Raw genomic sequence first — 24,903 nt, forward strand, 5'->3', positions numbered from 1 at the left:
CCTTCCGGAACATTGCATCATATGTGACCTACCCACTAGGTGGAATTCAACATTACATATGTTGGAGTGGTTGTGTGAGCACCAGGCATCGGTAATGGAGTACCAGCTGCATCAGGCACAAACAAGTCGCACTGCGCGCCGTTCACACTTCACCACCACTGAGTGGGCCTCTATGAAGGACATCTGCCACGTTTTGTGTGCCTTCGATGATTCCTCTTGGATGGCGAGTGCAGATGATGCACTAGTCAGAATGACTATCCCCCTTATCTGCCTGCTTGAAAAAATACTGCAAGCACTAAGGGAGGAGGTTGTGGAAGAGGTGGAGGATGAGGAGTCACAAATACCATTTGCTTCTGGACAGTCTGCGCAATGTGGTTCCTCACAAAGGTCTAGGCATTGGACAAGTTGTGAGGAGGATGAGGAGGAGTCAATGGAGGAGGAAGACATCTGTCCAGAGGAGGGAGTTACATAATGCTCTAGTAGTCAGTATGTAGAGCAAGGATGGGGTAATGCTGAGCAGACAGAGATGACGTCTCAAGCAGGGGACAGCGTTTCTTGGCCAGTTGGCAGTCTGCAGCACATGGTTGATTTCATGCTGCAGTGCCTGAGAAACGACCGCCGCATCGCCCACATTCTCAACACGGCTGATTATTGGGTGTACACCCTCCTAGATCCTTGCCACAGGGAAAACTTACAAAGCCTCATAAGGGAGCAGAAGCAGCGCCTCAGCACAAGGCAAGACCAGTATGGCCCCAAGTTTTGTGTCCCCGCCACAAATGTCTACACCATCACAGATGGCTCCAGTCAGCAGGAGGCAACGTTTCCGTCAGATGGTGACAGACTACATGTCTTGCCCTCTCAGTGTTCTCCACACGGCTCTTCCCCTTCAAGTTTTGGGTCTCTAAGCTGGATACCTGGCCAGACCTTAGCCAGTATGCATTTGAGGTGCTGGATTGCCCTGGTGCTAGTGTAATATCGGAACGCGTCTTTAGTGCCGCAGGTGGTGTACTAACAGACCATCGCATGCGACTATCCTCCAATAACGTTGACCGGCTTATTTTTCTGAAAATGAACAAGGCCTGGATCTCACAGGAATTTGCCAGTCCTCTTCCAGATTAAATAATTGGTTGGCAACAGTATCCTGGTCTCCTGTTGTGTTCAAGTTTCTACCACCTGAACTGTAATCCCTGGGCTCCAACACCACCAGTTGCTGCTCAGAAGTGCCATCTACACAGTAAACACATGCTACAGTGTTATTGGGGTTCAGTAATGTCAGCTGGTCCCCTGCTGTATGTCTGGCAATTTCGCCTGCTCCGTCCACACTCACACTACTACAGATATTAAACTTGCTCCAATTAGGCCTCTGGCTACACTCTGTTTCTAGCATTGACCCTGGGCTCCAACACCGCCTGTTGCTGCTCAGAAGTGCCGTCTGCACAGTCAACACTTGCTCCTGTGTTATTGGGGTTCAGTAACGTCAGCTGATCCCCTGCTGTGTAGCCAGCAATTTCTCCTGCTCCGTCCACACTCACACTCTGGTTAGCCGACTCTATGGTGCCTGCAGTTTAGGTGCTTCTTATGTGGGCTGCGGGATCTGGCAATCAAGGCTGGTTGCATAGTGCCAATAGGACAAGCTCCCCCTGTAGGACTGTGGGTTTTGGGTAACTCCGGCCGGCTAACGGCCTTGCAATTTTTTTTTCATGTGGACCTTCTGCTGCCTATCTGAGTTCCAGCACCATTAGCTGGTTCTTTGGAAGTCAATCTTGAATAGGTCCCCCTGGGTTCCAGTACCATCAGCTGGTTCCAGGCAGAGCCTTTGGCTTAGGTGCCTCCTTCTCGGTATCCGAGTTCCACCAACGTCTGGTAGCCCTTGGTAATGCTTTCTGGCACGGGTACCTCCTGCTTAGTCACCGTGTTCCAGTACCATCAGCTGGTCCTCAGTAGTTCCATTGGCTCTTGTACCTTCGGCTACCCATCCGGGTTCCAGTACTGTCAGCTGGTTCTCGGCTGTGTCTTTGGCTCTTGTACCTTCTGCTACCAATCCTGGTTCCAGTACCATCAGCTGGTTCCAGGCAGAGCCTTTGGCTTATTATTATTATTTATTTATATAGCACCATTGATTCCATGGTGCTGTACATGAGAAGGGGTTACATACAAGTTACAAATATCACATACAGTAAACAAACTAACAATGACGGACTGATACAGAGGGGCGAGGACCCTGCCCTTGCGGGCTTACATTCTACAGGATTATGGGGAAGGAGACAGTAGGTTGAGGGTTGTAGGAGCTCCGGTGTTGGTGAGGCGGTAGCTTCAGTGTTGGTGAGGCGGTAGCTCCGGTGTTGGTGAGGCAGCAGCGGTAGCTTAGATGCCTCTGTCTCAGTATCCGAGTTCCACCAATGTCTGGTGGTCCTTGGTAGTGCTTTCTGGCACGGGTACCTCCTGCTTAGTAACCGGGTTCCAGTATGATCAGCTGGTCCTCGGTATTTCCATTGGCTCTTGTACCTTCGGCTACCCATCCGGGTTCCAGTACCGTCAACTGGTTCTCAGCAGTGTCTTTGGCTCTTGTACCTTCTGCTACCCATCCTGGTTCCAGTACCGTCAGCTGGTTCCAGCCAGAGCCTTTGGCTTAGGTGCCTCCTTCTCGGTATCTGAGTTCTTCCAATGGCAGGTGGTCCTTGGTAGTGCTTTGGCATGGGTACCTCTTGCTTAGTAACCAGGTTCCAGTACCATCAGCTGGTCCTCGGTATTTGCATTTACCTTTGGCTACCCATCCGGGTTCCAGTACCGTCAGTTGCTTCTTGGCAGTGTCTTTGGCATGGGTACTCCCTCCTGCCCAGCCTGGTTCCACCACGCCAGCTGTTTCCGGGTAGTGTCAACGTCACTTTGCCTCCAATACGTTGTCATGTCGGGTTAGCCGACTCTATAGTGCCTGCAGTTTAGGTGCTTCCTATGTGGGCTGCATGATCTGGCAATCAAGGCTGGTTCCATAGTGCCAATAATACAAGCTTGCCCTGTAGGACTGTGGCTTTCGGTAACTGCGGCCGGCTCGCAGCCTTGCAACTTTTTATTTCATGTGGACCTTCTGCTGCCTATCTGAGTTCCAGCACCATTAGCTGGTCCTTTGCAAGTCAATCTTGAATAGGTCACCCTGGGTTCCAGTACCGTCAGCTGGTTCCAGGCAGAGCCTTTGGCTTAGGTGCCTCCTTCTCGGTATCCGAGTTCCAACAACGTCTGGTGGTCCTTGGTGTCATGGTCAGCTGCAGCCGCAGATGCGGTCCAGCCCATAGATACCCCCAAGCCGACCAACCTCAGAAGGCGTGGGGCATGCGTCCTCGGGGACAAAATACAGACCCTTTAAACCACAGAGGGGGATCCTGCCTACCCGATCTAGGGAAGGGCAGCGACCGGGGTTTTGTGGCAGCTGAGCATGTGGACAAGGAAAGAGACACGTAGGACTTGATTACACCGCACAACTTCAGGTATAGAGAAAGTAAAGTTTACTAAAGTAAAGTCACACAGTACATAAACAAAACATAATGATGTCAGGCTCCTGATTCCACACCTCCAGAAGGGTACCACCCAGTAGACCCTAAGGCACCAACGGATCACCGAGGCACACATAGGCGGGACATCAGGACCCAGGCAGGACATCCGGCTACACGAGGACATCAGGGCACAGGCAAGACATCAGGATACAGACAGGACATCTGGACTCAGGAAAGACCTCAGGACATCAGGACACAGGCAGGGAATCAGGACACAGGAATACTGGATAGACATCTGGGATACTGGCGTGGCAGCCCAGGTCATCAGCTGGGACACTGGCGTGGCAGACCAGGTAATCAGGTTAAATCAGGACATAAGGGATACCGGATAGACAACTGGGACACTGACGTGGCAGCCCAGGTCGTCAGCTGGGATACTGGCGTGGCAGCCCAGGGAATCAGTTACATCAGGATATCAGACACAGGGAGGACATCAGGACATCAGGAAACAGACAGGATATCAGGACATCAGGGTCCATGAAGTCATCAAGACACAGGCAGGACATCAGGGTACAGACAGGACATCAGGACCCAGGGTCACCAGCAGACATCAGACAGGAGTCGTTCAGTTCCGGACATCCGACACGACCTACAGGCACCACCAGAGACATCAGGGTCCAAGCTCCAGACAGCGGTCATCAGGTTCCAGACTGCGGTCATCAGGCTCCAGGCATCGGACCTAGGAAGGAGCTCAAGCGTGATGGTGCAAACACCGCCGTACTGGACATGAGCCAGATGGGGTTAACACCGCATGGTAGTAGTAGATGTTCAGCAGAAACACCGATTTCAAGAGACTCAAAATCACTGGGAGTGAGGCTCCAGATGCAAAGGGATTCCAGGAACATAATCACAGCAGACACAGTTCCGACAGGTTCAGGTACAGGACAGGTACAGGATCAAGGATTCGGGCCTGGATATACTGCCCCCAAGACAGGCGCCAGAACAGGACAAAACAGGAATAAAGGCAAGGACTTTGGTACCAAAACATAGACTGGAGAGGTGCAGGAACACAAACACACATAGAAAAGTTCAGGAGCTTCGTGAGTAGCTCAGGCCCCACCCATAGGACAGGGGAATTTTATATATGAGCTGCCCCTCAGCAATTGGCTGGGGACAGCATTTTAAGTACACACCCTAACCCTGATAAAAGCAGGGGAGGTGTGGCCGCGCACCCCCTAAGCACACACAGAAACCATTACAGCACCAACAGTGCAGGTTCTGAGGCTCAGGGCACCTGACTGAAACTGCATGCACTGAGCCACGTGGAAAGTCATGCACCAGCTGCAAATGACCTCACAACCCGCGGACAGCTTCACAGCAGCAACAAGGGACCGCACATGAGGAAGGTATGCAGCAGGGCAAATACCTAAACACCCATGTACGACTGCGCAGCAGAGCAGGGAACTGAGAAGGCTCCATTCAGGTAACAGCCAACAGTATACCAGCTCAAATTAGGGGGAAAAGAGTAAAGGGTTAAAGCAAACATATGCATTGTCACGCCGAAAACCAAATACAGACATCCCAGGTCATCAGCTGGGACACTGGCATGGCAGCCCAGGTAATCAGGTTAAATCAGGACATCAGGGATACCGGATAGACATCTGAAACACTGACGTGGCAGCCCAGGTCATCAGCTGGGACACTGGCATGGCAGCCCAGGGCATCAGTTTCATCAGGATATCAGACACAGGGAGGACATCAGGAAATCAGGGAACAGACAGGATATCAGGACATCAGGGTCCATGAGGTCTCCAGACACAGGCAGGACATCTGGGTACAGACAGGACATCAGGACATCTGGACCCAGGGTCACCAGCAGACATCAGACAGGAGTCGTTCGGTTCTGCACATCCGACACGACCAACAGGCACCACCAGAGACATCAGGCTCCAAGCTCCAGACAGCGGTCATCAGGTTCCAGACTGCGGTCGTCAGGCTCCAGGCATCGGACCTAGGAAGGAACTCAAGCGTGATGTGCAAACACCGCCGTACTGGACATGAGCCAGATGGGGTTAACACCGCATGGTAGTCAGAGCACAGAGTAGTAGATGCTCAGCAGAAACACCGGTTTCAAGAGACTCAAAATTACTGGGAGTGAGGCTCCAGATGCAAAGGGATTCCAGGAACATAATCACAGCAGACACAGTTCTGACAGGTTCGGGTACAGGACCCGCAGACAGCTTCACAGCAGCAACCAGGGACCGCACATGAGGAAAGTATGCAGCAGGGCAAATACCTAAACACCCATGTACGACTGCGCAGCAGAGCATGGAACTGAGAAGGCTCCATTCAGGTAAAAGCCAACGGTATCCCAGCTCAAATTAGGGGAAAAGAGTAAAGGGTTAAAGCAAACATATGCATTGTCACGCCGAAAACCAAATACAGACAGAACGGCGTGACACTTGGTAGTGCTTTCTGGCATGGGTACCTCCTGCTTAGTAACCGGGTTCCAGTACCATCAGCTGGTCTTCGGTAGTTCCATTGGCTCTTGTACCTTCAGCTACCCATCCGGGTTCCAGTACCGTCAGGTGGTTCTCGGCAGTTCCTCAGCCTTCTTGTACCTTTTGCTACATTTCCAAGTTCAAGCTTTTTGAAATGGTTTTTGTTAATCACTCTGGATCTCCCTGACAACGACCCTAAAGACGACTACCCTGAAGACCACCCCAAAGAAGATGACGACCCCGGAGACGACGACCCCGGAGACAACATCCCTGGAAATGACGACCCTGAAGACCAACCCGAAGAAGACGACGACCCCGGAGACGATGACCCCGGAGACGACAACCCCGGAGACGACGACCCTGAAGACCACCCAGAAAAAGACGACGACCCTGGAGACGACGACCCTGAAGACCACCCCAAAGAAGACCAAGAAGATGATCCTGTTGTAAATCTTTTGTGACAGGCAGAACGGAAGGTGTAATCTTCAAAATTTTATAGATAACAAATACAGGAATGACTGTCACAAATAAGAATATGATGAAGAAGAAGAATATGAAGAAGATGAAGAAGTAGAATGTGAAGAAGAAGAATAGTTGAATAAGAAGAATATGAAGAATGTAAAAAAAAGAATAATAGGAAGAAGGTGAAGAAGAAGATGAATAAGGTGAAGAAGAAGTTGATGAAAAACATGTTGCTGCTGAGGATGATGAAGGAGAAAGTGTGGGAGAAGTAAAAAAGAAGGTGAAGAGCATGGAAATAGTGAAACATAAATATCTGACAAAATATAAAAAAGCTTAATGTAGTCAATATCTTTGTAACTCCGAACGTCTTAAAAAAAAATAATTCCTGCTATTCCATTTGACTCGGCTAAACCTCTATGCCTTTAATGTCTTCTCCACCTCCCCAATACATTCTGCATTATTCTTAGTTGTTTTCCTTCATGTAGAATTAACCTACAAGGAAAGAAAGGGTTTATTTTCATTCCGATATTTGTGTCCCATTGACTTGCATTGGTTTCCGGTATCGGAATCGGCGATATCCGATATTTTTGGGGTATCGGTCCGATCCAATCCGATCCGATGTTTCCCGATATTGGAAGGTATCGCTCAACACTAGTCATCATTAGTGTTGAGTGCAAGTGCTCACTACTCCAGTTTGCATCTGGTATTCGGGTGTGCCCCAAATATTGTGTGTATGCAAGAGTGACAAGGCCCAAGACTCAAGTACCCACCCCACACTTTTCGCGGCTTTTAGACACGCAAAAAATACATGCTGGAATATGCGATTCTCCATGCATACCCGATCACCTGATGCAAACTCAAGTAGCGAGCAACTACGCTCAACACTAGTAGTCATATTGTCATCACTTTTTATGCTTTTGAAAAAAAAACAATACTAACTCCAACCCTAACCCTAACATAACCCTAACCCCAACCCAAAAATTAATCCTAACCCCAATTGCAAATAATGGAAAAAAAATATTTTTTTCCATTTTACAATTTTTATCTAAGAGGATTACAAAGTGGGATTTGATTTACTTTTTTTTTTCTTTTGATCACAGTGATAGGCATCAGGTTTCTCCTGCTGCATGGGATAGATCCCAAGCCTTATCTACCTTTGTAGTCTCCCATTCAGCATCGGCCACATTGGGTGCTGCTGAGCATAGACATCAGTCCCAGCATCTTTATCAGGCACGTGCTCTTCATTTGGTTACTGCTGGCTCTCCAGCCAAGTCTATGGTAATCAGAGATAGGCAGTGGTGACCGGACCCTCTGGAGTCTAAGTCTAGAAATCACCTTACTGAGCATGTCATTGAGGTGGCGTCTTCCTATTGGTGGTCGGATGTCTCCGGCCCTGGTGATGTGGCAGCTCCGTTTTGGTCCACGTGCAATGTCTCACCTGACTAGGCATAAGTGTTTGAGGCGGAGCCTTATGTATAAGAGGGCTTCAGTGGCACACGCGGGCTCGATAGTATCACTTTATGTACGGCTATGTGAGTGGAGTCTCTACCACTCTGTCTGCAAGTATAGTGTGTCTGTTTAGCTTGGGACTGTACACACAGGCAGGCAGCTAGCCTGCTAGCTAGCATCTGTTCCATTTCTGTGTGCGAGTGACTCAGCTCTGGTGCAGAGCATCTCTTTCGTTTCTGTGTGCGAGTGATACAGCTCAGTGCAGAGCAGCTCTTTTTTACTGTGTGCGAGTGACACAGCTCAGTTGCTGAGCAGCTCTTTCATTTCTGTATGCAATTGACACAGCTCAGTTGCTGAGAAGCTCTTTTGTTTCTGTATACGATTGACACAGCTCAGTTGCTGAGCAGCTCTTTCGTTTCTATACTGCTTCTCTCTGTGGCGTAACAGAGCTTGGAACTCTACCTCCTATTCACACTGAGTGGCGGCAATTCTGTGTGTACAAGTAATCGCTCTCCGTGTGTTCCTTTACTACATCTCTGCACAGTGTGTTGTGAATTCTGTGGCTGAATTCACTTCTGTGGTCACAAGTGGTATTGCAGTCTCTGGGCTTCCTCCCTCAGGTGTTTTGGTGAGCTCGTTGGCTGCCTTGCTATTTAGCTCCACCTGAGTCTGTCTTCCTTGCTCCTTGTCAATGTTCCAATGTTGGATCTGAGCTACTGCATCTTTCCTTGGGCCTGCTGCTCTGCTAGATAAGTGCTTCTAGTTTGTTTTCTGTTTTTTCTGTCCAGCTTGCTATTAACTTTTGCTGGAAGCTCTGAGAAGCAAAGGAGTGCACCGCCGTGCTGTTAGTTCGGCACGGTGGGTCTTTTTGCCCCTTTGCGTGGTTTTTGTTTTAGGGTTTTTTGTAGACTGCATAGTTCTCTTTGCTATCCTCGCTCTGTCTAGAATATCGGGCCTCACTTTGCTGAATCTATTTCATTCCTACGTTTGTCTTTTCATCTTGCTAACAGTCATTATATGTGGGGGGCTGCCTATTCCTTTGGGGTATTTCTCTGAGGTAAGTCAGGCTTGTATTTCTATCTTCAGGCTAGTCAGCTCCTCAGGCAGTGTCGAGTTGCATAGGTAGTTATAGGCGCAATCCACTGCTGCTTATAGTTGTGTGAGGATAGATCAGGTACTGCAGTCTACAGAGATTCCACGTCTCAGAGCTCGTCCTATTGTTTTTGGTTATTGCCAGATCTCTGTATGTGCGCTGATTACTGCACGCTGTGTTGCCTGATTGCCAGCCATAACAGTACAAGGAGCCCCACCAATGATTCCCAATAGAGGGAAAAAAGAAATCCTGACATCATTTTTTTTTCTTAGCTCTGTCTTCAGTCTTTTTTTTCCCCTAGACATTAGAGTGCTTCAGGACACAGCTGTGGACATGGATATTCAGGCTCTGTGCTCCTCAATGGATAATCTCGTTGTAAATGTACAAAAGATTCAAGATACTATTGATCAGAAATCGATGCTAGAACCAAGAATTCCGATTCCTGATTTGTTTTTTGGTGACAGAACTAAGTTCCTGAGCTTCAGAAATAATTGTAAGCTATTTTTGGCCTTGAAACCTCATTCTTCTGGTAATCCTATTCAACAGGTTTTGATTATTATTTCTTTTTTGCGCGGCGACCCACAGGACTGGGCGTTTTCTCTTGCACCAGGAGATTCTGCATTGAGTAATGTTGATGCATTTTTCCAGGCGCTGGGATTGCTTTACGATGAGCCTAATTCAGTGGATCAGGCTGAGAAAAATCTGCTGGCTTTCTGCCAGGGTCAGGATGATGTAGAAGTATATTGTCAGAAATTTAGGAAGTGGTCAGTACTCACTCTGTGGAATGAATCTGCACTAGCGGCTTTGTTCAGAAAGGGTCTCTCTGAAGCTCTTAAGGATGTAATGGTGGGATTTCCTATGCCTGCTGGTTTGAATGAGTCTATGTCCTTGGCCATTCAGATCGGTCGTCGCTTGCGCGAGCGTAAATCTGTGCACCATCTGGCGGTATTGTCTGAGAGTAAACCTGAGCCTATGCAGTGCGACAGGACTATGACTAAAGTAGAACGGCAAGAACACAGACGTCTGAACAGACTGTGTTTCTATTGTGGTGATTCTACTCATGCTATTTCTAATTGTCCTAAACGCACTAGGCGGTTCGATAGCTCTGCCGTTATTGGTACTGTACAGTCCAAATTCCTTTTGTCCATTACCTTAATGTGCTCTTTGTCATCGTATTCTGTCATGGCGTTTGTGGATTCAGGCGCTGCCCTGAATCTGATGGATTTGGATTATGCTAAACGTTGTGGATTTTTCTTGGAGCCTTTGCGGTGTCCTATTCCGTTGAGAGGAATTGATGCTACACCTTTGGCCAAGAATAAGCCTCAGTACTGGGCCCAGCTGACCATGTGCATTGCTCCTGCACATCAGGAAGTTATTCGCTTTCTGGTACTGCATAATTTGCATGATGTGGTCGTGTTGGGGTTGCCATGGCTACAAACCCATAATCCAGTATTGGATTGGAACTCTTTGTCGGTAACCAGCTGGAGTTGTCAGGGAGTACATGGTGATGTTCCATTTTTGTCTATTTCGTCATCCATTCCTTCTGACATCCCAGAGTTCTTGTCGGACTTTCAGGATGTATTTGAAGAGTCCAAGTCTGATGCCCTACCTCCGCATAGGAATTGTGATTGTGCTATCGATTTGATTCCTGGTAGTAAATTCCCTAAGGGTCGTTTATTTAATTTGTCCGTACCTGAACACACCGCTATGCGCAGTTATGTGAAGGAGTCCCTGGAGAAGGGACATATTCGCCCATCGTCGTCACCATTGGGAGCAGGGTTCTTTTTTGTAGCCAAGAAGGATGGTTCGCTAAGACCGTGTATTGATTACCGCCTTCTTAATAAGATCACTGTTAAGTTTCAGTATCCCTTGCCATTGATTTCTGACTTGTTTGCTCGGATTAAGGGGGCTAGTTGGTTTACTAAGATTGATCTTCGTGGTGCGTATAATCTGGTGAGAATCAGGCAGGGAGATGAATGGAAAACGGCATTTAATACGCCCGAGGGTCATTTTGAGTATCTGGTGATGCCGTTCGGACTTGCCAATGCTCCATCTGTTTTTCAGTCTTTTATGCATGACATTTTCCGTGAGTATCTGGATAAATTCTTGATTGTTTACTTGGATGACATTTTGATCTTCTCAGATGATTGGGAGTCTCATGTGAAGCAAGTCAGAATGGTTTTTCAGGTCCTGCGTGCTAATTCCTTGTTCGTGAAGGGATCAAAGTGTCTCTTCGGTGTGCAGAAAGTTTCATTTTTGGGGTTCATCTTTTCCCCTTCTACTATCGAGATGGATCCGGTTAAGGTTCAGGCCATCCAGGATTGGACTCAGCCGACATCTCTAAAAAGTCTGCAGAAATTCCTGGGCTTTGCTAATTTTTATCGTCGCTTCATCTGTAATTTTTCTAGCATTGCCAGACCATTGACCGATTTGACCAAGAAGGGTGCTGATTTGGTTAATTGGTCTTCTGCTGCCGTGGAAGCTTTTCAGGAGTTGAAGCGTCGTTTTTGCTGTGCCCTTGTGTTGTGTCAACCTGATGTTTCTCTTCCGTTCCAGGTCGAGGTTGATGCTTCTGAGATTGGTGCAGGGGCGGTTTTGTCACAGAGAGGTTCTGGTTGCTCAGTGTTCAAACCATGTGCTTTCTTTTCCAGGAAATTTTCTGCTGCTGAGCGTAATTATGATGTGGGCAACCGAGAGTTGCTGGCCATGAAGTGGGCATTCGAGGAGTGGCGTCATTGGCTTGAGGGTGCTAAGCATCGCGTGGTGGTTTTGACTGATCATAAGAACCTTACTTATCTTGAGTCTGCCAAGCGCTTGAATCCTAGACAGGCCCGTTGGTCGTTATTTTTTGCTCGTTTTGATTTTGTGATTTCATACCTTCCGGGCTCTAAAAATGTGAAGGCGGATGCTCTGTCTAGGAGTTTTGTGCCCGACTCTCCGGGGTTATCTGAGCCGGCGAGTATCCTCAAGGAAGGAGTCATTGTGTCTGCCATCTCCCCTGATTTGCGGAGAGTGTTGCAGAAATTTCAGGCTAATAAACCTGATCGTTGTCCGGCCGAGAAACTGTTCGTCCCTGATAGGTGGACTAGTAAAGTTATCTCTGAACTTCATTGTTCGGTGCTGGCCGGTCATCCAGGAATCTTTGGTACCAGGGAGTTGGTTGCTAGATCCTTCTGGTGGCCATCTCTGTCGCGGGATGTGCGTGCTTTTGTGCAGTCCTGTGGAATTTGTGCTAGGGCTAAGCCCTGCTGTTCACGTGCCAGTGGGTTGCTTTTGCCCTTGCCGGTCCCGAAGAGGCCTTGGACACATATTTCGATGGATTTCATTTCTGACCTTCCCGTTTCTCAAAAAATGTCGGTCATTTGGGTGGTCTGTGATCGCTTTTCTAAAATGGTCCATCTGGTGCCCTTGGTTAAATTGCCTTCCTCCTCTGATTTGGTGCCTTTGTTCTTCCAGCATGTGGTTCGTTTACATGGCATTCCTGAGAATATTGTTTCTGACAGAGGTTCCCAGTTTGTCTCGAGGTTCTGGCGAGCCTTTTGTGGTAGGATGGGCATTGACCTATCTTTCTCTTCGGCCTTCCATCCTCAGACTAATGGCCAGACCGAACGAACCAATCAGACCTTGGAAACATATCTGAGATGTTTTGTTTCCGCTGACCAGGATGATTGGGTGTCATTTTTGCCGTTGGCTGAGTTCGCCCTTAATAATCGGGCCAGCTCGGCTACCTTGGTCTCTCCATTTTTCTGCAATTCTGGGTTCCATCCTCGTTTCTCTTCAGGACAGGTTGAGTCTTCGGACTGTCCTGGTGTGGATTCTGTGGTGGACAGGTTGCAGCAGATCTGGACTCAGGTAGTGGACAATTTGACCTTGTCCCAGGAGAAGGCTCAGCTTTTCGCTAATCGCAGACGCCGTGTGGGACCCCGACTTCGTGTTGGGGATCTGGTTTGGTTATCTTCTCGTCATATTCCTATGAAGGTTTCCTCTCCTAAATTTAAACCTCGTTTTATTGGTCCGTATAGGATTTCTGAGATTCTCAATCCGGTGTCTTTTCGTCTGATCCTCCCAGACTCCTTTTCCATACATAATGTATTCCATAGGTCGTTGTTGAGGAGATACGTGGCACCTATGGTTCCATCTGTGGAGCCTCCTGCCCCTGTTTTGGTGGAGGGGGAATTGGAGTATATTGTGGAGAAGATTTTGGATTCTCGTGTCTCTAGACGGAAACTCCAGTATCTGGTCAAATGGAAGGGTTATGCTCAGGAAGATAATTCCTGGGTTTTTGCCTCTGATGTCCATGCCCCAGATCTTGTTCGTGCCTTTCATGTGGCTCATCCTGGTCGGCCTGGGGGTTCTGGTGAGGGTTCGGTGACCCCTCCTCAAGGGGGGGGTACTGTTGTGAATTCTGTGGCTGAATTCACTTCTGTGGTCACAAGTGGTATTGCAGTCTCTGGGCTTCCTCCCTCAGGTGTTTTGGTGAGCTCGTTGGCTGCCTTGCTATTTAGCTCCACCTGAGTCTGTCTTCCTTGCTCCTTGTCAATGTTCCAATGTTGGATCTGAGCTACTGCATCTTTCCTTGGGCCTGCTGCTCTGCTAGATAAGTGCTTCTAGTTTGTTTTCTGTTTTTTCTGTCCAGCTTGCTATTAACTTTTGCTGGAAGCTCTGAGAAGCAAAGGAGTGCACCGCCGTGCTGTTAGTTCGGCACGGTGGGTCTTTTTGCCCCTTTGCGTGGTTTTCGTTTTAGGGTTTTTTGTAGACTGCATAGTTCTCTTTGCTATCCTCGCTCTGTCTAGAATATCGGGCCTCACTTTGCTGAATCTATTTCATTCCTACGTTTGTCTTTTCATCTTGCTAACAGTCATTATATGTGGGGGGCTGCCTATTCCTTTGGGGTATTTCTCTGAGGTAAGTCAGGCTTGTATTTCTATCTTCAGGCTAGTCAGCTCCTCAGGCAGTGTCGAGTTGCATAGGTAGTTATAGGCGCAATCCACTGCTGCTTATAGTTGTGTGAGGATAGATCAGGTACTGCAGTCTACAGAGATTCCACGTCTCAGAGCTCGTCCTATTGTTTTTGGTTATTGCCAGATCTCTGTATGTGCGCTGATTACTGCACGCTGTGTTGCCTGATTGCCAGCCATAACAACAGTGGACCCTGGGTTACATTTGCACTTTACTATTTATTTTATTTAGTACAATACTCCACCCTAACAGTATACTAGCACCAGGGTCTGGCTAGTAATGGCGGAGAAGCAGCTTCAGTGGGATATCGCGCAGCTGGAGGGCAGGTTGTTCATGCTTGATTGGGCCACTTCAGCAGTAGAGCCATCTGCAATAGTGGTGCAGGCAGCCAGGGAAGACACTACTAAGGTTTCTGCTGAGACTCCTGTTCCATTTTTCCCACACCTCCCGCTTCCCGATAAATTTTCAGGGGATAGCAAGGCCTGCAGGGAGTTCGTGAACCAGTGCTCGATTCAGCTGGAGCTACTGACCTCACATTTCTCATCTGAACAGGCCAAGGTGGGATTTGTGGTGTCTCTGTTGATAGACAGAGCGTTGGAGTGGGCTACGCCGCTATGGGAGCATAAGAACCAGGTGTTCCGGAGCGCCTCTCGCTTCCTGGGCGCCCTGAAGCAGGTCTTTCTAGGCTCTCAGGTTGCTCATGACGCTGCACTCCAACTCTTGGTGTTAACTCAGGGCTCATCCATGGCCAGCCAGTTTGCCATCCAATTTGGACCTTATCTGCCGAGTTGGAGAGGTCGGATAAGGTCCTGATACCCATATTTTGGAGGGGCGTAGCCATTCACATAAAGAATGCTTTGGCCACTAGGGAGATCCCAGCTACACTATAGAATTTAATATCTATCTCCACTCACATTGATATTCGGCACGCACAGCGAAGATTGGAGCGAGCCCAGTATAGACAGAGGATTCGGCTAGCTCCAAACTTTACCAATCCTTTGGAATCCCCAGCTCAAATAAGCAATCTAGTGCAGCCCATGGAGGTAACCAGGATGGAATCTAAATCCCATCCAGTACCCTCCCAACCGACCTGCTTTATTTGTTGGCAAGCTGGTCACTACTCCCATAAGTGCCCCAGGTGTCAGGGAAAATGTCAGCGTCAAGTGGCTATCAAAGAAGGATCACTAGACTCAGTTGACTTGTCCTCCAATATAACCTTTAAGGTGTCCTTGTCTTATGGTACTACTATTGTCACTGCAGAAGCCTGCATGGTTTCCAGGGGATGAGGGAAATTTTTTATCTTCTGCCTTCGTCCTACGGCATGCAACTCTCTTGCTGAGGCTCTATTGCCCATTCACCATTCGGGTAGATAATGGGTCCACCCTACCTAAACAAACTACTCATCAGACGATACCCCTTACCCTCATGGTGTCCCCTAAACATCAGGAGAGAATTTCTTTTCTTGCACTCTCTGAGGGCTTAGATGAGATACTTTTGGGTTTACCTTGGTTGCATCGCCATTCACCTCGTATCGATTGGGCAAAAGAAAACATACTAGAATGGAGTAATACATATGAGGGACAATGTCTTGAGACCCAAGTTTCTATCGGGTCCTTTGAGGTCCCTACAGATCTAATTTCCCTATCAGAGCACTACTGGCAGTACACTGGCGTGTTCTCTAAAAATGCTGCGGAGACACTTCCTCCTCATCGCCCCTATGATTGCCCCAACGACCTCATTCCCAGGGCAGAGCTGCCTCGAGGTCGTGTCTACCCTTTGTCACTCCCAGAGACTGAGGCTATGTCAGAGTACATCAAGGAAAACTTGGCCACGGGGTTTATCAGAAAGTCAGTGTCTCCGGCAGGTGCAAGTTTCTTGTTTGTCCAAAAGAAGAATGGGGAGTTATGTCCTTGTATAGATTACAAGGGTTTGAATGCCATCACAATAAAAAATAAACATCCTTTGCAGCTAATCTCCGAGTTCTTTGATAAGCTATGGAGAGCTAGGATATTTAACAAGTTAGACTTGCGTGGAGCTTATAACTTAATCCGTATACGTGAGGGGGAAGAATGGAAAACCGCTTTTAATACACGGGACAGTCATTTTGAGTACTTAGTAATGGCATTTGGTCTCTGTAATGCCCCCACAGTCTTTCAGGATTTCGTGAATGACATCTTTCGGGAGATGTTATCCACATATGTGGTGGTATATCTGGATGACATTTTAATCTATTTTCGTGATATAGACTCTCACCGTAGAGATGTGTGTAGGGTCTTTCAGCTATAATGCACAAATTCCCTTTATGATAAACTCAAGAAGTGTGTGAGAAGGAGTCCCTACCATTACTGGGGCATATCATCTCTGCCCAGGGCCTAGCTATGGATCCTGCCAAGCTGGAGTTGGTATTGAACTGACAGGATTCATTAACTATTACCGTCAGTTCATTCCCCACTTTTCCAATCTGGCAGCTCCCTTGGTAGCCCTTGTGATGATTCTAAGAGGGAAAATGGGAAATGGACCCTCTAGACTGCGATGAAGAACCCCCCATGGACGAGGTGACCAGATAGACCTCCCCCTATACAGGGAGAGTTAGGGGCAGGCCCGTGAGGGACTATCGCCACAGCAGCTGGATACCAGGACGGGGGAAGACCAAGAAGAGGCGGAGATAGTAGGACCACAGGAGAGTTCTGAAGAGAGACAGAACTGGCGGGTATAACGGGAACACTGCAGAAACACAGACCGTGCTGAAGCAATGCAGAGAGACCGGGACAGACGGAGGTAAAACAGTGACACAGGGACTGACGGAGATAAAGCAGTGACACAGGGACTGACGGAGGTATAGCAGAGACACAGGGACTGACGGGTGTCCTGCAGCAGATCAGGGACTGACGGAGGAATTGCAGGGACACAGGGACTGACGGGTGGCACTGAGCGAACGCAGAGGCAGGCAAGGTACTGGAAAGACAGGATTAACCCCAAGTCAGAGGGAGACGAACTCACAGAGACCAGGGGAGGCCAGGAGCACATGAAAGAACAAATGATTACCAGGCACAGAGGGACGGCAGGAAGCAGTTTAAATACCAAGGCAGAGGAGCACTTCCGAGTACCAGTCCTCCAGAACCATAGAGGAGACGAAGAGGAGCCCCGACAGGAGATCAGAGGTGCGCGCGCGCAGCACTGAACCTGGTATGCGTGCACGCACAGGAAGCAGAGGCCGGGAGCGAGTGCGGAGGGAAGGACGCTGCAGAAGGAGAGGCGCGCCGGGACGCCGAAGATGGGTAAGTATGACAGGGCAGGGGAGGCGGCAGCAGTGGTCTGTGGATGTCTCCAAGGCCTTTACCTCCCTGAAGGCCCATTTCACTAAGTCACCAGTTCTGCATCGTTCCGATGTTGATAAACCTTTTATCTTGGAGGTGGGGTGGATGCCTCCTCCATTTGGGCTGGAGCAGTCCTATATCAAAAGCATCGTCAGGGTAAGAAACATTGATGTTTCTTTTTATCCAAGACCTTTTATCCAGTGGAGAGGAATTACTCCATTGGGGACAGGGAACTGCTCACCATGAGGTTGGCCTTTGCGGAGTGGAGGCATCTCCTGGAGGGAGCTCAGATTCCCTTTCAGGTCTTTGTGGACCATAAAAACCTTCTTTATCTGCAGACAGCTCAATGGCTGAACTCTCGCCAGGTCAGATGGTCCTTGTTCAACTCCTGGTTTAATTTCTCCATCCATTTTCTATCTGGGAAAAAGAACTTACATGCTCATGCTCTGTCCCATTCAGTAGTCTTGTCCGAGGATGGGATGAGCCACTTCTCATTGTCACTTCGGAGAATCTTCGGACAGTGGCACCGATGTCGTTACAGTAGGTACCTCCTGGCAAGTCCTATGTTTCCACTAATCTATGGCCAGAGGTTCTCTCATAGACACGCACGTCCAAATTGGGTGGTCATTTTGGCACCAAAAGGACTACTGATTTACTAGCGAGGTTGTATTGGTGGCCTTGGATGACATGGGACGTAAGGGATTATTTGCAAGCCTGTGTCTCATGTGCCAGAAATCGGTCATCCAGGCAGAGACCCATGGACTTGCTTTATCTTTTGCCAGTAGCCGAAAGGCCCTGGGAGATGGTTGGGATGGACTTCATTATGGACCTGCCGAAGTCCTGTAATAATACAGTTATCTGGGTTGTTGCCGATCATTTTTCTAAAATGGTGCATTTGGTCCCCCTTCCGCGCCTACCTTCTACTACATGACCGTTGGCGGCATTGTTTATAAAACACATTTTCTGCCTGCATGGGATGCCTGACAAGATTGTCAGTGCTCGAGGTCCTCAGTTTGCGTCTTGATTTTGGAGGGAGCTCTGTAATCTACTTAGTATTGAGCTTAATTTGTCCTCTGCATACCATCCAGAGATGAATGGACTGGTGGAGAAGACCAATCAGACAATGGTCACGTATCTCCGGCATTTTGTGTCCCCCAGGCAGGACAACTGGTTATCCCTGCTGCCTCATCAGGCTGCATGTAGAGTCCACTAAATTTGCTCCATAGTACCAAGGCTCTTTCAAGGTCCTTGAACAGGTGAATCCTGTAGTCTATTGCCTCAGCCTTCCACCACTTTTGAACATCACTGACACCTTCCATGTCTCTCTGTTAAAACCCAAATATATGACACGGTCTTCTGGGAATCCTGCTGGGAGCTCAGATACGTCCTCGGACAATTTTGAGGTCAATGCCATTGTTGGGTCCAAGGTTGGTGCACGAAAAAACATTTTTTTGGGTGGACTGGAAGGGTCATGGGCCTGAGGATAGGATCAGGGTGCCGATATAGCACATTTGTGCCCCCCAGCTTTTTGCGGCTTTTGAGCATGACGAAGCTCGCCGGGGGAGATGCTAGCGGGGGGGGGGGAGGTAATGTTGGGCGTCTGGATTTTACCTCTGCATGCGTTAGATCCCAAGCCTTATCTGCCTCTGCGGTCTCCCATTCAGCTTCAGCCGCTGCGGGTGCTGTGGGTGCTGCTGAGTATAGACGTCAGTCCCAGTGTCTTGCTCAGGCTTGTGCTGTTTGGTTACTGTTAGCTGTCCAGCCATGTCTATGGTAACCAGCGATAGGCAGCGGAGACTGGACCCTCTGAACTCTAAGTCTAGAAATCACCTTAATGAGCATGTCCGTGAGGTGGCGTCTTCCTATTGGTGGTCGGATGTCTCTGGTTCTGGTGATGTGGCAGCTCTGGATTGGCCCGCGTGCAATGTATCACCCGACTGGGCATAAGTGTTTGAGGCGGAGTCTTATGTATAAGAGGCTTCAGCAACGCATGTAGGCGTGCTAGCATCATTTTATGTACGGCTAGGTGAATGGAGTCTCTACCACTCTGTCTGCAAGTGTAGTGTGTCTGTCTAGCTTGAGACTGTACACGCATGCAGGCAGCTAGCGTCAGTGGGGGCAATTAGCCATTAGCTTAGCATATGGTTCTTACATGTGTGCGGTTGGCACAGTAGAGTTCTTGAGCAAGCACAACCCTAGTCAGAGTATTAAGCTTAGAGCATCTGTTCCGTTTCTGTTTGTGAGTGACACAGCTCAGGTGCAGACCATCTCTTTAGCTTCTTTGTGTGAGGAACACAGCTCAGTTGCTGAGCAGCCCTTTCATTTCTGTGTTCGAGTTACACAGCTCAGTTGCTGAGCAGCTCTTTTGCTTCTGTGTGGGAGTGACACAGCTCAGTAGCAGAGCATTTCTTTCATTTCTGTACTGTTCCTCTCTGTGGAGTAACAGAGCTTGGAACTCTACCTCCTGTTCACACTGAGTGGTGGCAACTCTGTGTGTACAAATAATCGCTCTCCATGTGTTCCGTCATTACACACTAGCAGCAGTTCTACATCTCTGCACAGTGGATCCGGGTTGCGATTCCACTTTGCAATTTATTTTATTTAGTGCAATCCGCCAAACCTAACATATGGTCTATTACAGTGATCAAAAGGAACCAATAGGAACAATTTCCTATTGCTTCTTGGTACCAGCCGGCAGATCTCAGCAGGCACATTGCGAATGTGACCACCAATTTTCAAGGAAGTTGACGCAAAGGGCAAGGACACGGAGCAGGAGGAACCAGGGGATGGCGGAGGTACAGGGAAGGCTCGGGGATAGTTTTCTCTCCTCTGTCATATACAGGTCTGGAAAAAATTAAGAGACCATTGCAAAATGTTCAGTTTGCCTGATTTTTCTCTTTATTGGTATATTTTTTAGTAAAATGTTAATTGTTCTTTTATTCTATAAACTAATGACAACATGTCTCCGAAGTTCCAAGCAATAAATATTGCATTTATTTTTTGAAAATGAGAAGTCGTCAAAATAACAAAAAAATGCATTGCTTCATCATAATCATTTAGAAACAACAATACTAAAGTTTTAACTCAGGAAGAGTTCAAAAATCAATATTTTGTGGAATAACCATGATTTTTAATCACAGCTTTCATGCATCTTGGCATGCTTTACACCAGTCTTTCACACTGCTTTTGAGTAACCTTATGTCACTCCTGGTACAAAAATTTAAGCGGTTCTTCTTTGTTTGATGGCTTGTGACTATCCATCTTCCTCTTGATTACATTTGAGGTTTTCAATGGGGTTCAGGTCTGGAGATTGGGCTGGCCATGACAGGGATTTGATGTGGTGGTCCTTCATCCACACCTTGATTGACCTACAGCTATCTGGCATGGCGCATTGTCCTGGTGGAAAAACCAGTCCTCAGAGTTGGGGAACATTGCCTGAGCAGAAGGAATTAACTGTTTTTCCAGGATAACCCTGTATGTGGCTCGGTTCATACTGTACATCCTTCGCAAAGATTAGCTTGCCCAATTTCAGCCTTGCTGAAGCATCCCCAGATACACACCTGGTCGTCTAATGGTTTGACGGAGACCTGGAGAGGTGTAAAAGCCACTGTGTCTTGCAAAAACTGTGAAATTTGGTGGAGGATCAGTGATGATCTAGGGATTCTTCAGCAAACCTGGAATTGGGCAGGTTGTTCTTTGCGAAGGACATATAAATCAAGCCAAATACAAGGTTATTTATTATGTCAAATTTATTGCTTGGAACTTCAGAGACATGTTGTCAGTAGTTTATAGAACAAAAGAACAATTTACATTTTACTCAAAAATATACCTATAAAGAGAAAAATCAGACAAACTGAAAATTTTAAGACTTAAAGTTTCTTGGTGGTGTGAACAGGTTCCTACAGACTTGTTCAATGTTCAAGTAGCCCATGTGTTTCTGGTACTAAAACTGAAAATTTTGCAGTGGTCTCTTAATTTTTGCCAAAGCTGTATATCATATCAAAAGAGAGAGAAATGATTTTAACAGCGGGCACAGTTTTTTTTTTCATGATCACCGTTATTCACCAAATAATGGTGATCACGTGATCGAGAACCAGAAAATCCAGCCCTTATCATGTTCTCCAGGGTTTCAGCTACCCACGGTAGCTGAGAGCCCAGAGATTTTCTGACTCTGGAGCGCACTATACTTTTATTCCCGATCGCCGTTTTAAAACAACAATGAGGGAATAATGTCCTTTAGTGGCCGCCATTTTAATGCGTATCGGCGGTTGTTAAGGGGTTAAGTAAGCTAATTTTTTTTAAATTAATTTAAAAACAAAATTGGAAATTTTAGTGTAGTTTATGAAGGAAGCAAGAACAACAAAAAACTAGATGGAAGAGGGTCTCAGATACACCCTGTATTAGACATAAAGGAGGGCTTCATACACATTATGTTCAAATTGTCATGAAGCTGTACTCCTACACTCATAAAGGCTTTGCACAAAGTGCAAAGCCAGGAAAAAAATTATAAATTATAAGGAGGGTTATCCATAGACCCTTGAATGATCCAAATGTACCTCATTCAAATATTTTAAACTAAGTATAGTTGTGGTACCTTTACACTCATAAAAGTTCTGCACACAGTGCAAAGCCTGTAAAAAATTACAAGCAGGGTCATCCATACACCATTGTAGGCACAAACTGTAGTGCCTCAGTCAACTATTAAGAAAATGTTTTTGTGGGTCTCCTACACTTATAAATGCTCTGCGCACATTGCAAAGCTTGCCAAAAATTACAGAGTTATCCATACACCCTTCAAGGCACCAACTGGAGTGCCTCATAAAAATATAAACAAAGTAAAGTTGTTGCACTTCTACACTCTTAAAGGCTTTGTACAAAGTACATGAAAAAAAATTATAAAGAGGGTCATCCAGTCATCCATAGACCCCTGAAAGGCAACAACCGGCATGCCTCATTCAATATTTTGAAAGTATAGTTGATGTACTCCAGTCTCCTACACTCATAAAGGCTTTTCAAAGTGCAAAACCAGGAAAAAATGATAAGGATGGTTATACATTAATCCTCTGCAGGTGTCCGCTTCTTCTTCTCCTTCTTCTGGAGGCAGGGGGGACTGTATCCACCTGCTTCCTGGAGCGAGATTCCCTGGTGCCTAGACTGTAAGTGACCCCGGTTTGAGTAGTGCCAGAGCCCTCAACATTTAGAAATGGGTGAAAGCCCCCTTTGTCACCTGCACCATCACCTGCTCCCACATAGGTGGTGGGGAACCCCGGGGACAGTCCAATCTCTTGACAGCCCCATCTTGAGTCGCCTTGAGGAACCTCTCCAAGGCCTATTCATTTTGCAAGAAGTGTTCATCCTACTCTCTTCCTTATCACATCACATCCACTGCATACCAGCATTGGTACACCTCCATACACCTGGTTTCAACCATCAGCTCTTGCAGCCTTCGAGGCAAGTGTTCTGGCTCTACTACCCGCTGGTTGAACAAGATGTGATGACAGGTCCCAAACTCTCCTATGGACCCCCATGTCCGCTGCTGGCTGTACATAACAAACTTCCTCCAGAATGCCAACTCTCGGTACCTTGTAGCTAGCAGGTCCACTAGCATGTCTCCAGCACTGGTCCTGGATTGCCTCCTTCTCTCTTCCAACCAACCTAGGCTCCACAGTGCGTTCACTAGTTGCTGGATCCTTCCATCTGCAGTTTGTAAGAACCACAGCTGTGAAGACTGTGGCATAGGTGGTTCCGGGAAAGTGGCAGGATGCGGACCACATGCTGCTGCCACCTCGGCTGTTGTGCCAGCTTAGTCTGGCTCTGATATTCCTCCAGCCACTTCCTCAGGAGTTTCGCAGGATTATGCAATTTTTGTCACCTTGTCACCCACTAAGCATATGATACTCTATGGATGACTAATTGAATCCAGAAAATTGTTCAATGCTTTTTTGGAGTGTTATATACCACCAAATTTAACAGAAAGCACGTAATTAAAATTATACCTTGGTTGATTAAATCGGTCATGTGGTTGTTGTTTAATCTTTATTTGCAATTTTCAGTTAATGTGATTCTCTTGCTCGGGGGTAGGGGTGTGGGGTTTGATGGAGTCAAATTTTTTTTCACTAGCAAAATGGCACTGGCGGCATCGCCTGCGCAGTAGCATCTATTGGAACGCGATAGGTGCTACTGCGCAGGCACAGCGATAGGCACCACTTTGATTAAGAATTTATTAATTTTTTTTACAGCAAAATTATATTTTTAAATATAATGAAAACAGAATATTATCCACCTTATCATGCTACAGCGCAAGTGGCACCACTTGCCTGGTGAATGTGATTTTTTATTTTCAAACCATAACTCTATGCAGTATGTAAAATAGGGAGCAGGTCACTGAGGAATCAGTGACCTGTCATAAGCCGATAAGGATGAATATGTAAGCAGAGCACCAAATAAAGACTCCCCCGCACAGGCCTGCCCCAGAGCACAAGAATCTCAGAATCTCATTAACTGAAAACTACAGATTAAACAACAACCACAAGACTGATTTCATCAACCCAGGTATCATTTCAATCAGTGTAAAGGCGCCAACCTGACACTGTCTGTAATTTAGTGAGCACAATCCTGCTGACAGGTTCACTTTAAAGAGGATGATGAATATGCACATGGATTTGCAACCATACTGATGAAAGTTTGGTACCTGATGCTTGTTAAACTGCTAGAATTGGGAGAGATTGCTCTGTTTTTTTATTGCACTCTGATATTTGGTAAAGCTGGCTATCAATTTTGTTTCTGTGACACCAGCTAGGGCCGCGGGGTACTCGGAACTGGGTCAGAGGGTTCTTAAAGGGGTGGCACGGCAGCGGTGATCCGATCCGTGGCCCTGGGCGCACAATAAAAGTAATGCACTGATGTTTGGGAATAAAGTTTATATAGGAAAGGGGATTGTTAGTGACCCCACCTGTGGTATTCAGCTATAGATGGCCGATGGTGCTTAAAGAGACCGCTGCAGCCGATGGTGATGCAGCTGGGATGGTTTTGCTCCCCACAGGTGGAGCGGGCCACAGGGCTACCATTACAGTTTGATAAGGAAATTGTGGATGTTGGAGTGAAGGACTGAGGGTGCAGGAAATGACTAGAGGACACAAGGGCTGCAGTTTTGGAGTTACCTTTAATTCCTGGTTGAAGGTGCAGTCCAGAGCATAGGTAATAGGTGGTAATGGAGATCCGGGCAGCCTGGAAGCAATTTAGGATCCACCTAGCCAGGGGGATTTGGAAGCCTTCACACTGCTCTGCTCCCTAGATCCTTGGTGCCTTAAACTCCCTGTCACAGTCTGTCCATGAAATGAAACATTTCCCTGCATGACAGGCAGCTCGAGCCTGTTCTAGGTGTCACTCCCTCGTGGTGACTCCGGGCTCTCGTACGCTGCTGTGGCTCAGGGTGTCAGCTGGGGCCAGGAGACTTGCAATCTCCTGCCCTCCAGATTTAGTTAATGTTCCTGCAGTTCCCACACAACCACGGACTCTGGTGTCCAGTCTTTGGCGCTCAGTCCTTGGGTGAGCTCAGTCGCAGCTCCAATTCCCCAGGTTCTCCTCACTTGCCTCTTCCTCCTTCACTGTCTGCTCCCCAGACTAACACTGGC

The sequence above is a fragment of the Ranitomeya imitator genome, chromosome 1, assembly GCF_032444005.1.
Source record: "Ranitomeya imitator isolate aRanImi1 chromosome 1, aRanImi1.pri, whole genome shotgun sequence".
In the NCBI taxonomy this organism is placed as follows: domain Eukaryota; kingdom Metazoa; phylum Chordata; class Amphibia; order Anura; family Dendrobatidae; genus Ranitomeya; species Ranitomeya imitator.